Genomic DNA, 14,696 nt, shown 5'->3' with positions numbered 1-14,696 from the left:
TTTTCCTAAACATCTTTTCTATCCTTTTTTCTTAATTAATTAAATATAGCTATTATTTTTAATTTATATTATTCTTTTTGGACTTTATTTTAATTTCCAAACACCCGACATTTCATTTGATTTTTTCCTTTTTTATTTTTTCTTTTTGGGGGAGAGAGTCGGATATCCTCCATCAATAATAAAAATGACGGAATTTTTGTGCAAAATTGTTTGTCACACCTTTCTTGCACACACTAACATACACATAATAATAACAATCGAATAAACTCATAATGGCATAAATATACAAAATGTGTCTATAAATAATGAGTCTAAGGCAAAGTTCTATAAAAAAGTCAAAAGAAAATATACACAGGAACAAACTACAGCGCCGGAGGACATAGGCCCATCATGTCATAAAATTGCGCCGTACGAGGAGTCACCTCTCCACCAGCTCCAGCTCCAGCACCAGCTCCAGTCTTCGTAGGAGGAGGAAGACTCAATATAGGACCACTCCAGCCAGGATTAACCTGAGGCTGAGGCCGCGGAGGCTACTGCGATGACGAGCCTACCTGGTACATCCCACCACCTCTGAAAGTCGAGGTAGCCTCTCCTACCGGTGCAGCATGACCACCCTCAAAAGAGGGTCCCGAGCCCTCTGCAACATCAGCTCGAGCAGCCTCAGAGCGACCGCCTCTACCCCTTGAAGAAGTGCGACGACGTCTCGAGCTAGACCTCGCTGGGTCCCTCCGTCCCTCAGGTCTCGTGCGGGTGTGAGAAGCGATAGGCTGACCCTGCAAAAAGAGTTAAATCAGAAACAAAGTAAAATTGAAGCAGCAATGCAAAAATAATGAGTAAAGAAAGGCTACCTCTCGGATGACGTCATCCCGACGACAAGTGGTCGCGTTCCTCATCCGGACGAGCTGGCTCCGGAAGGCATCTATGCATCGTGCAATCGCCGAAACCACCTCGCGTGAAAACTGTCTGAAAAATAAGTTAGTAAAAATGCATGATATATGAACACAAAGATTCTGAAAAAAACTAGGCTTACTCTAGTCTGGTGGCGAGGAATAGACCGCTCTACGAAGCGCTCGCCCTCGGGAGCCGGGAGAAATCATCTCCTCGATCGGCCCGTACATCCCCTGGTAGTGGATGGACATACGGGGTGGCACGAACTCAGCAGCACCATCTTGATAAAATGGAAAAAATCAGTAAAGCATTACTTGGGGGCTACTTAGTGGAAAGTAAAGCTAAGAAAATCTTACCCTCACATCCTCAGCCGGTACGGGCGCTGGAGCTAACAAAGGTAGTATCTCCTCAGCATAACACCGCCCGAGGATCACATGGGACCGCCAAGAGGTATCAGCTCCCTCAGACATGCTTGACAATCGCGCCTCGTCGAACATATGACGTGGTGGAGCAGCGGGAACGACGAAGACATCAGAAGAATGCTGTCTAGCGACCCTCTCTCCTAAGTACGCGACCGCTCCATAAGTCCCCAGAAAATAGCGACGCTCAGCAAAGTACTATGCGGCTAATCCAGGGACTGTCCAACCGCCCCACGGCCGGTATACCACCTCAGGTCCCTATAAAGCATCAATCAGGCAAGGATATATCTAAAGCACCGTGGAAAAGCAAGATGAACAATAAAATTCATACCGAGATGATCCGGTGCCGGACATGTGTAGTGGACATGTCCACATGGTGGCCGCCCCAAGAGGTGCTCACTGGAAATCCCCGCGGCGATGGTCTCGCCGGCGCAATGGAAGGAAAGTACTCGTAGAACCAGATCTACAAAGAGCTAAAAGTGTGAGCAAATGCTAACTAATATGCAGAGCTAAACTTTATAGGGAATAAATGTTTACCTCTACGACCTTCCAAAAAGCAGACAAAGCAACGTTCGTCCCAAAGGACCGATGGCGACACGAGTCCCTCAGTGCACGAACGAAGTCAGCATAGGCCAAGCTGGCCCAGTCATAAGTCCCGATCCGGTGAAGATCACAGACAGCAGGAAGATAGTAAAGCAATTCCCTACTACCCTTATCAGGGGAGAATGTCCCTGACAACAACATCAGCACAAAGATGCGCACCCGCTGCTCTCGGGTGGTCGCATCGTCATCAAGAGCCGCTGCCAGCGTCGAGCGGCGAATTCCTCTAGCACTGAACTGAGTCGTCTCGACCTCAGCTCAGGCCCGAATAGCGATCGGTCCCAACAACTCCTCGACCTCCGAAGAAAAGACGTCGATTCCACTGTCAAACGGCAGTGGCACAGAAGTGAACTCCAGTCCTGTGATGAGACTGAAGTCCGTAGGGGTGACCATCATCTCGCCCCAAGGGAAATGGAAGGTGTTGGTGGTGTCCCAGAAGAACTCCACCAAAGCACGCACTACATGATGACCCCCGCTGGAGGCAACCATAGCCTCAGAGGTCTCGAACAGAGTAACTAGCCCGCAAGACTCCCATAGGAGTCTCGTCTCAAGATCCCTGGCGATGTACATCCTGTACAAATCGCCTAAACCTTCACAGCCAGAGCCGTGATGCCGTGTTCACCCGGGCGCGATGCCCTGTCTCACCCTCTCAAAAAATGTGGTGGACAGGGGCGAAGAACAAGGTCCGCTCATCCCACTCCGGAAGCCGACCAAGCGAAGTGGAAGGCGTAACGTCATCCTCTACGGGCTCATGCTCCCGTCTAGTGTTTCAGGACCGTGAACCCGAGCCTCGTTGTCTAGCCATGCTACATTATGCAGAATTATCATAAATTAAAGTTCTATAGCATCTAAGGTTCGCCTAGCCACATGATACTATGTTCGCAATAAATAGAGTACGTAGTACTAAAACAGAGCACAAATTCAAATTGAGCATGACAACATTTTTCAAGCAATCAAACAATTTCTTGCAACACTATAGTGATTATTGTGACAAATTGAACAAGAATTGCTAGCAAAAGTGTCAAGAACGAGTCACATTGTTCTTCACGACCTTAAGAGGTCCAACAATGGCAAATTGCTCATTTCTTCACCAAATTGAGTCAAACAAGTCTCAAATTACTCCCAAGGCAATATATAAACATAATCAAGCAATTTCATGGCATAAAACTTGACAAACAAAGCAAATTGAGCATTATAAATTTTGAATTTTCATGAAATTTGCGAATAAACATGCCAAGAATTCATAAAAACTAATGTGAGTTTGAAGAAAACTTACATAGATCAGGAAAATAGATAAAAAGAGCTTTGATTCGCAACAAATTTGAGCGAATTCGGTTGAGAAACGAGCAAGCAATGAGCAATTGAAGTTTCGAATTTCTTTCGAGCAGTTTCGCGACGAGCAGCCAGCAAAATGAAGAAGGAAGGGGGTATTTAAGGAAATCCCCGTGTTGGTGCCAGGCCCCATGCATTGGCGTCACAAATTTTGCATGGCGCCTGGCGCCAATATCAGCGCCTGACGCTAAGGCCAGCTGTGTGGCGCTGATGGTTTTTCAGTGACGCCAAAGCACCCAGCCACCTGATGAGGTTGAGCTAGCCTTCTACAACATATTTTTGGGTTCCTTGGTACGCCAGTTAGCCCCTCTAAGAAATTTGACATGATTTAATAATCGGCTTGATTACATAAAGTGATCGACCTGATAAGAGACCGTCTCACTTAGCTTAAAGCGCCTAAGCATTGGCTCATTAGCAAAAAGCACCGACATATAGGTTCAAAAGCAAAAGAGAACCGACATACAAGTTCAAAGCAACGGAAGCGCCGACGTACAGGCATAGCGGAAGCAAAGTTCAGGCGAACTTTTAAAGATCGACAGGCGTGGATCTTCGGTAATTTCCTTTGGAAAATTATCGCATCAAACGAAGGTGACTTCAAGAGAAGATATCTTCGACAACGTTCCCTAGCTTGCGGAGAGTTGTCACAAACAACTGGAGGTAATTTCGGGCGAAGTTGTCTCCGATCATATTCCCTTAGGCATGGAAGATGATCAATACGGATGAAGATTGTTTCAAGAGAAATAATCTTCGATGGTATTCCCTAGGATGTGGAATATTATCAATGCGGAAGGAGATTGTTTCAAGAGAAATAATCTTCGATGGTATTCCCTTGGACGTGGAATATTATCAATGCGGATGAGGATTGTTTCGAGAGAAATAATCTTCGATGGTATTCCCTAGGATGTGGAATATTATCATAGCGGAGGAGGATCGTTTAAGGCGAAGCAATCTTCCAAATTTGGAAGCAGTTACAGGCGTAGCAGTTTTCAAGCGGGATGTCACTCTCTAGCTTGTAGAGGTCATCAAGACAATTGGTTACTTTCAGAGACGTGTGCTCGACGGTGCAAGATACGCGTTTCTTAACTCTTTTATATGTTTAACTAACGCTAGTTTTGCAGGTATCGGCGTTGCAAGATTGATTTAGGATCGCAGAACGTTCTAAATCATTCTCCGTCCCTATCGTTACTTTGACTTTTGTTTTCGAAACTTGCGTTTCTCCAAACTCAGTCAAAGTGGGGGCTTCTGTAGACACCCATTTGTGTCTCCCCAAAACCAAACCCAGTGATGAGTACCTTTCACGTCGAATCATAATCGAATGAAACAAAAGTGTGGAAAGGTCTAGTGTTGCGGAAAGTTTTATTTCTTTTCTCTTCTCCCTGTTTTTGAAAACTTATTTTAAGAAAACAGCCAATCCAGTTTGGTTGGTCCATGATATGGGTCCAATAATAGTGTAATTGGATGGGGCTTGCAAAGACCTTTCCAACGATATATTATAAGTCTAATTCCGATGAATATTGAGGAAGTTATGACCAATTTACCAAATTGGGCCCGGTTTGAGCTTTATGTACGGCCCAATGATTTTGGGGAGGGCCTAATATGATTTATCATTCCTAATGCAATTAGGAATGGTTTTAGTCTTCTAGATTCTTCTAGAAGGTTCTTTTCATTCCTAATTCAATTAGCATTGATAAATTGACTTTTGTTGACTTTTCAGAGTTTTAATCAAAATCAAATAGCATTTTCGAAGAAATTATATTATTTTATCCTCCAGTACGGTAAACTTATCTGATTTTCGAATATGCGTTAAATTTGAGCCTGGCGTCTAACCCCAGGCCTTGGCGCCTGGAACCAGGCCTGGCGCCTGGCGCTAGCCATTGGCGCTAGTGCTGGTGCCTGGCGCTAGCTAGCCAAGGTTGGCGCCAACCCTGTTTTCTGAGCGTCAGACTCTGTTTTGTTAATTTATCTTTTTGGTTGATTTTCTCTATAAATATCGTATTAAATACTCTGTTTTCATTCATCATCTAGACCAATTTTCACCAATTCTCCTCATTCGCAAGTTTTCATCAACAATCATTAATTCTTTAGCATTCATCTCTCTTAAACATTCAATTCTTTCTTACTTTGTTTTTTATACAAAATTCCGCATTCACAAGATCTAGAAACACCTAGCCATATTCGAAGTTGCCTTCGCCCTAGACGTGAAAGGTTTTAATTTCTGAGGGTTTGGTCCCAAATCTCTCTTTCCATTATTTAATTTAATTGTTTGATTATTATTTTCCTTGAAGTTACTAACGTGTGTATTTTGTTATTAGAAAGAGGTACGAGGCATCAAAGTAAGTACTTTAATGATTTATTGATGTTATGATGTAGAAATCATGTTTATATTGTTATTATGATATTTCTAGTATCATGTCTAGGGTAATTTTAATATTAAATATGATTGTTATGATGCTTCCTATGCTCTTCCTAATATTTATATTATGGTTGTTAGTATCATGTTAGGGCTAAAGATTTGATTTTTATTGCTTAGTGACATGCTAGGATTTGTTATTAATCTTGTTAGTACCATGCCTAGGATCTTGCTATTATTATGCTTTAATATTAACATGAACATGATTATGATTATAATTGTTGTTATGATTATTATTATGATGATTATTGTTATGATGATTATAATTATTTTCATTATTATTATTATGTTGCTTGATATATGTTTTATAGTTATTGATTGATCACCTTTATGCATGATTAAAGGGAATTGGTACTTGTAATCACGCTTAATAAGATATTAATAATCTTGTTAGGGTTAATGTGATTATATTTCAAGTGATCGCCAATAATAGTTTATTTGTGCATTTAAATTCAACCAACATAGATAAACAGGTTTAGGGTTAATCCAATTGATTGCATGTTAATTAAAAAGCGCACATGAATACGATCAGAATAAAGTAGAGGCCTATTATTAGGGCAGGTTCAATCTCAATTAGGTTGGATTTGTACCTTCATCCCCGAACCCTTATTTGGTTCATGACCTTATGGAGTTGACGATCTCTTGGATCGTTAAGGGGTGTAACCTTCACCTCGTGAACGGTTTACAAGTTCCCAAAAAACTTGTTGGCGACTCTTTTGCTCTATCTTCTTCCCTTTTGGACGCCACCGTACTTTAGTGTATGATCACAGTGGGGTTCAAGCTAGTGGGATTTAAAGGCTTGAAATTATTCCCTACAACAACAAATAATGCACAATTAGTCAAGTAGGCACAACATGATGCAATGCATTCGCAACCTAACCATGGCTCTAGTTCTCTAAAGTTCGGGATATGGTTTAGTCAAAGAGGGTCCATGGTTAATTGTCCGAATGCACCGCGCGGAAGCCTAACCGTGAAGGGTTGGCGCGAGTGGATGGGACACCGCGAGTTTTAGAAAAACTCGCTTCCATGGTTTGGTGAATTCAACATCTCGGATGTACCCTTTGTTGCATGGAGCGTTCAATCGGGTAGATGGAGCATGAATTCCCAGAGGGTTATGTCCATATGTAGAACACAAATGGGTTTCAGAAAAGTGAGAAAAAATTCAATTAGGAAGTAGGATCGAGCAAACAATACGAAAAACCGGTCGAAATTAGAACGCATATTTCTGGCTCGGTATTGGGGGAAATTGGCGCCAGCAATCAGAGACTGGCGCCAGTTTTTAACTGTAGCGCCTGGCGCCAATGCTGGCGTCTGGCTCTACGGCTAAAAGTTTGGCGCCAAGCTCTGGCCCTGAAGCTACTTCCCACATGCCTCAGCAGCTTTCTGTGCTCGATAAAATTTTCCAGTTTTGCGTGGTGTTATTTCAGTCCTAGTTGTGAAAGATATTTCGCAAATTTCCTACGTGTAAAATCCTGTGTTTTTAACTCATTACGGATGGTCTTTCCAATGAGATCTTTTTTATGCATATGACAATAATTTTAATCAAAATTACGCACATGAAATACTTAGAACTTTTCGAGTCTCATCCACTCACTCTAAATCATTGCCGAAACAAATTCAGGAATTAAAATAGAAATCCTCCCCAGTGGAGTCGCCAAAAACTGTAGGGAATAATTTCAAGCCTTTAAAATCCCACTAGCTTGAACCCCACTGTGATCATACACTAAAGTACGGTGGCGTCCAAAAGGGAAGAAGATAGAGCAAAAGAGTCGCCAACAAGTTTTTTTAAGGAACTTGTAAACCATTCACGAGGTGAAGGTTACACCCCTTAACGATCCAAGAGATCGTCAGCTCCATAAGGTCATGAACTAAATAAGGGTTCGGGGATGATGGTACAAATCCAACCTAAAAGAGATTGAACCTGCCCTAATAATAGGTGTAGGCGTCGCTCGAAGTGCGCTTATGTTAAAAGCATGTGGTGAATATGCTTGGCACTCATAGGAAGTGGGAATTGACATAATACAATTAGGGACAAATAAAGTAGGGAGCCGCCAACAAGTTTTTAAGGAACTTGTAAACCGTTCACGGATCATAAAAAGGCAACCACGATAAGGGACAACGATAGGCAACAACGATTGACCCGTGAAGGTTACACCCCATTCATAATCCATGAGATTACTAACTCCATATGGTTCGGAACCACGAAAGGAGGATCGGGGATGATGGTACGAAGTGAGTCATGGACTCACATTCGCCCGTATTGGCCTCTACTCGATTCTTATAGTGAAAAGCATTCCTGTGATCTCAAAGGCATACAAACAATAATTCAATTCACTCCAAACTATTATTTAACTAAATTTGTTTAATATTAATGCACACATAATTCTAAAATATTGTGATCACTTCAATTAATAATAAGATTAAAAGGATCCTAAACCGGTTGTCCAAATTATCTTATTAGGCGTGATTTTCAATTACACATTCCCTTTAAACATGCAATACGGTGATCAATAATAGAATAACATTAATATTAAAAACCAATTTAATCACAATTCCAACAACATAAAATCGTTAGAAAAATAATAGAAATAAAAGGAGCATGATCCTTACTTCGATTCTGTTTGTTTGCAACTACAAAATAATAAACGAGTTAGTAACTTCTAGGAAATAAATAAACAATAATTAAATTAAATTAAATATAATAAAGTTGATTTTGGAGCCAAACCCTCAAACAGTTCTACCTTTCACGCCTTGGCTTAAGGACAGAACCTCGAGGAAAATATGGACTCCTTTGAGTGCTTGAAGAAGGAATTTTGAAGTGAAAAGGGTAGGCTAGTGTTTAGGCTAAAGCATAGAAGAGAGAAAATAAAATAATAAAATTCTCAGTACCCCGTACATCAGAAATGAGGAGGTATTTATAGGGAAAATGTGCTGAGGGAGCGCACGGAACCCTAAAATGATAAAAACCCTAAAAAAGTAACCCGTGACACGGTCAAACTGTACCGTGACACGGGAAAGCTCCACCGTCAGGCGGTACACTTTCCCGTGACACGATACATTTTTGGCGTGACGCGGGAAATTTTCAGAAAACGGGATAGAAAACGCGTCAAGGGTTTACGCGGAAAAGACACGGAATGTCCCGTGTCACGGAAGACCTCTCGTGTCACGGGAAATCCCACCGTCAGACGGGAAGGATTCCCGTGACACGGTAGGTACCTGCCGTGGCGCGGGAAATTCCTACCTGTTTTTCCGTCTAAATACATTTTTAACCCTAATTTCCTTCGGCAGTTTAAGTGCCGATTGACAATTTCGGGCCTTTTCTGACTTTTTATTATTCGGGCTAAAATAAGATTATAATTAAATAAAAATAAATAAAGGGTTTGGGCCAAAAACAAATAATAAAACAATAAAATAAAAAAGCTTTGGGCTAGAATTAATTAATAAGTTTGGGCTGAAATTAAAACTATGCTTTTACCAAACATCAAGACTAATCCATGGACTGTTCAAAAATATGAATTTAATAAAATACGATTTTTTAAGCACTCTCGGGATTAAATACTGAACCCGACCAATAGTGGCGGTGAAAGGTTGTTCATCATCGGGTTTGGTTTTGGGGAGACATTTTTAGGTGTCTACAGAAGCCCCCACTTTGACTGAGTTTGTAGAAACGTCAGTTTCGAAAACGATAGTCAAAGTAGCCGATAGGGACGGAGAATGATTTAAGACATTCTGCGATCCTAAATCACTCTGTATACGCCGATACCTGCAGAAAAATGTTAATTCCACAGATGAAAGAGTAAAGGGATAGAATACGTATCTAGCACCAGTGTATTGGTGACGAACGAATTTGGCAGCTTCCTAAGCTTGAAGGAATCCACCGAGTGACATTTGTTGAAACGCTTTCCATGCTTGAGGAAAGCCGACTGAAGAGTTTGGTACCTTTCTAGGCCTGAGGAAAGTCGACGAACGAATTTGGTGTCATTCTATGCTTGAAGAAATCCACCGATAATGCCTTCCATGCTTGAGGAAAGCCGACAAAGGAATTTGGCGGTTTTCTATGCTTGAAGAAAAATCCACCGATAACGCTTTCCAAGCTTGAGGAAAGCCGACTTGGCGGTTTTCTATACTTGAAGAAAAATCCACCGATAACGCTTTCCAAGCCTAAGGAAAGTCGACTTGGCGGTTTTCTATACTTGAAGAAAAATCCACCGATAACGCTTTCCAAGCCTGAGGAAAGCCGACTGATGAATATGGTGTCATTCTATGCTTGAAGAATTCCACCAATAATGCCTTCCATGCTTGAGGAAAGCCGATTTGGCGGTTTTCTATACTTGAAGAAAAATCCACCGGATAATACTTTCCATGCTTGAGGAAAGTCGAAAGATGATGAGATTGCAAGTCTCTGTGTATCGAGAACCTTGCGTCATGAAATGATGGTGATCCGCTTGTCCCCGGACGTGGGCTGTAGATGGTCCGCTTGTCCCCGGACGTTGGCTGTAGATGGTCCGCTTGTCCCCGGACGTGGGCTGTAGATAAGACCTGCAAAAATAAATTTGCCAATGGACTCGTATATACTGTGATTGACTTGACCACTAACTTGACCAAGTTTGACTTGATGTGACATGACATGTGTATGACTTGTGAGTGTGTTTGTGTATATGTGTGTGTTCAGACACAAGCAAACGAAGATGCAAAAGCAAAAATTTTCCGTCAATTTTTGTCATGAGTGGAGGATACCGACTTTCTCCCGAAAAAGAAAGATGTGAAAAATGAACTTTTATTTTCGAACTTCCTTCGATGAAAACTTGGAAAAAGTTTTTTGAACTTCCCCAAAATAAAATAATGAAAAGGGAAAGAAGTTTTGAACTTCCTCCTTGAGCAAGACGAAATGATTCGTATGGATTGAATTGTTTGTCCTGAAAATAATGTATGCATGATTCATGTTCTTAGGCCAGGAGGCTAAGGACAATTACATCATGTGACACGATAGATGAATGAACTTAAGTCATGGAGCTAAGCATCATATATGGTGTAAAGAAGCGATTTTGAATGTCACTTAGGTCTGGAAGCTAAGCACGTATAGTGATTATTGCATAATGAACGTTGCTTAGGTCAAGGAACTAAGCACGATATGCTTTGTATGATTAAAAATCATTGATATATAAATGTTTCTTAGCACATTATGCGAAACAATTAATATTGCTCAGGTCAGGAAGCTAAGCAAGAATACAATGTTTCTTCTACTGAATGTTGTCTTTAAATATGATGAAACATGGACAGTGTTGAAACAAGATTTCATGACAAAGGGCTCTTAAAGGGAAGGATAATTGATATCGATATGGATGTGTGAGTGAAGTGTGTGAATGTGATACTAAGGCTGGCTGCAAGGGTTATAGCGATGGAAAGAGATGTGAGAAGAGTTAAAGATGATGACTCTTCAGGCTGGGTAAGCTAATGTGATTTGGGTTTAAGCCCCTAAGTCTAGCTCTAAATGGGTAGGGATAAGCATTGGATATTCTTTGACTCGATCATGTATGAATATGAATGTGAATGTGGGCGCACCTCAATGTGAGGTTGCCTACGTATCCGTTAGGAATCAGGCCAACGTAGCTCTAACCGAACTTTGCACAAGTGTATGTACACCTCAAAGAGGTCTTTCAAGGGTTGTAATGTGGTTAAGTTGATGGTTTAAGGAAGAAAGGCGTAAAAGGCTCAAGACCCGAGAGAAGCCCCCAAGATGTGTAATTGTGAATTTGAAATTTTTGAATTTTTCAAGTTTATTTTCAACACATTTTTTTTTGTTGAACTTTTTTTTTCTTTTTTTCATTCTTTTGAATCAATGTAGGCAATCTCAGATCATGCGGTCCATCACTCACTTAGCATTCATGTTTCTCAGGCACGGTACCGAGCACTTGATGAGAGACGCAATTTGAGACGTGTTCATATCAAAGACATTGGAACACTTGCCTTTAGACATTGTTTTATTGTTGCTTTGCTGCTTTCTTTTTTTTTTTTTTTTACTTGCTTTTTGAATGTTATACAATTACACATCTTCCAATCCCAGGGTTAAGTGAATGTGGGTTGAAGAAATGAAGGCCAAACGTTAGACGAGGCTCAAAATGCTTGATGAAGAAATGGAATGTGATTGAACGGTTAACAGGGAATGACATGGTTGCAAAGGTGCCTCAAGTCATTGGTGTACCTTGGGTTTAGTTCGGTAATTGATTTTTTTTTTTATTTTGCAAATGAATTCGATGATCGATTGCAAAGGAAAGGAATGCTCATTGATGGAAAAGGTAAGAAATATGACACATAGACAGTACACATGGATAACGGGAACCTATGCTAGACTTATTGGGGGAGAGGGTTAAAAAAAACCATGAAATCTTGCACGAAGGATCTGTGTGCCTTGTATTCATTACTTCTTGCCGCCTGGAGGGACAGGAAGTTTATTTGCATCCATCAAGTCTTGAATGACGTCCTTCAAATTCCAACATTGCTCCGTAGTGTGGCCCCTTCCTTGATGGTACTTGCAATGGGCATTGGGATTGCATTTGGCGCTCCTTTCTTCAGGTTTTGGCTCTGGAAATGGCCCAATAGGTGTGATCAAGCCTTAACTGTAAAGGCGATCAAAGGCCGCATCATAAGTCATTCCTAAAGGAGTGTAAGTTCTTTTCTTCTTAGGCAATGGAGTATCAAGAGCTAACACTTCATTGAGATCAACTTGGCTTATATTGTTGGTAGTATTTTCGTGCTTAGAAGACGAAGAAGAAGGATGGTCGTTCTTCTTGTTTTTCCAAGTGTTATTATTGTTACTAGCAGCAGTCTTTATTAGCTCATCCTCGATATTGATGCCGACGTCGTATACAGCTTCGAAAGTGTTTAGTGGAAGAAATTTGAGATGTTCCCTATATTTATGAGTCAGATTTTGAATAAAGAGGCGAACCATCTCTCTTTCTTTAGGGGGATCTACCAAGAGTGAAGCTGTTTCCCTCCACCTGTTCAGGTAAGCGGTGAAGCCTTCATTCTCTTTCTGTTTGAGAATGGAGAGTTCACGTTTAGAAGTTTTAGTTTGAATGTTACACTTGTAACGATTCATGAAACTTTCAGTGACATCTTGCCAAGTCGCAGTGTGCTTGGCATCTAAGGAATAAAACCATTGTTGGCAAGCATGTTCTAAGGAGAGAGGGAACACCATAGGGAAGAGTGTTACGTCCAATCCCTTAAGAGCCATGGTTACAGAGAATGCCTTCAAATGGAATATTGGATTGTCAGTAGGCTTGAACTTTGGAATATCAGCAGCGGAGAACTTTTTAGGGAGTCTGTCCTTCACATTCAAAGGAGTGGGAGGCCGTTCCACATAAGTGAAATCCTCAGAAATCTTACTCATTTGTTCCTTCAGTTGGTCAAGGGTGGAAACAGTGACCTTGTTTTGTTCCATGGTAGTGACCCTAGTGGTAAGGGTTTGCATCATGGAAGACAGTGCCTCAATGGATTTGTTGATGTTCTCAATGTCTTCTTTAGTGGCCATTGAAAGGTGATGAGTAACAGAGATGACAAAGTTCTCTTTGAACGCCTATTAGATCTGAGAGATTGTTGCGGTAATGGCTCGAACCGTATTGATCTATCCCTGTTCCTTGACCAAGTACTGTGAAATAAAATAATTCACTTAATTGTTTGACTCATTGCTCAAGATAGGAAAGGAAGGAAAAAAATAGACATTTGAAAACAGGTGAGAAAACTCCACTCATTTTTTATTATGACGAAAAAAGGGTGCATGAACCTAATATACGATCATAAACGACCTGATGCACGACTCGAGTCGGAACATAAAGAAAGTGTGTGGACTATACTTGACTCGTGAGTTACTAAATGATGTTATAAGACTCGTGGTATGATCGTATGGCTAGACATGTGAACAATAACCAAAATGACTGACGCGAGGACCAAATTAACACGGAAGACTTGACTGACGCTTTCTTTTTTTTTTTTTTTGAAAATTCCATCGTGTCACGGTGGAAATTTGCCGTGACACGGTAGAGTTTCCCGTGGCGCGGCAGCCATTCCCGTGCCACGGTAGATGCTGACGTGGCACGAGATTTTTTTTTGTTGCCGTGACACGGGAACTTCTCCCGTCAGACGGGAAAAAATCCCGTGTCACGGGAATATTTTACATTTTTTTTTTGCCGTGACACGGGAACTTCTCCCGTCAGACGGGATAAAATCCCGTGTCACGGGAATATTTTACATTTTTTTTACAGGTCCACCGTGCCACGGTGGACTGTGCCGTGACACGGTGGACAGTCCCATGTCGCGGCGACCATTCCCGTGCCACGGTGGATGCTGACGTGGCACGGGATTTTTTTTTTTTTTTTATAAAAAAAAAACTATAATTTTGAAATTCTACTTGTTTATTTTTAAAGGGAGGATACCATCCGACTTACTCTAAAAAAAAACGACACCAAAACAAGACTTCCCTAAAATACGGTCAAAAAAGTTGTGCACGACTTAAAGCAAAAAAGTGTGTGAACACGACATGTGAGTGATTAAGTGAGGTTATGGACGCGTGTTTTGACCGTAAAACTAGACACGACACAAAACTGGACACAACATTCGCACAAAAATCGAAAAAAGGACTGATAGGACACTTTTCTGGGCACCGTGTCACGGTACAGTCTGTCGTGACACGGTGCTGTGACGGCAGACTGCCCCGTGTCACGGTACTGTTCACCGTGGCGCGGCAGAACATGCCGTGACACGGTGCGCAGTTCCAGGTCAGTTTTGTGATTTTTCCAGATTTTAACCGATTTTAGATCCGTACTAATTACTATGTGAGAATAAGAACCCTCGGTCGTGGGTTAAACAAAAGAGCAAACACATGAAGGTTAGCACCAAACAACCACATAGAATTTAGGCACGATGATGTAAAAAAGTTCGCAACCTAGAGTTCAGATCTATGTTCAACTATTGGTCAAGCTTTGGGTGTCAAAAGGGTACCATGGTTAAGAGTTTGGACGCGTTAGCAAGGCAGCCTCCCTTGAGGGTGT

This window comes from Chenopodium album, chromosome 13, assembly GCF_948465745.1.
Source record: "Chenopodium album chromosome 13, dcCheAlbu1.1, whole genome shotgun sequence".
Classification (NCBI taxonomy): domain Eukaryota; kingdom Viridiplantae; phylum Streptophyta; class Magnoliopsida; order Caryophyllales; family Amaranthaceae; genus Chenopodium; species Chenopodium album.
This window is presented reverse-complemented; position numbering follows the sequence as displayed.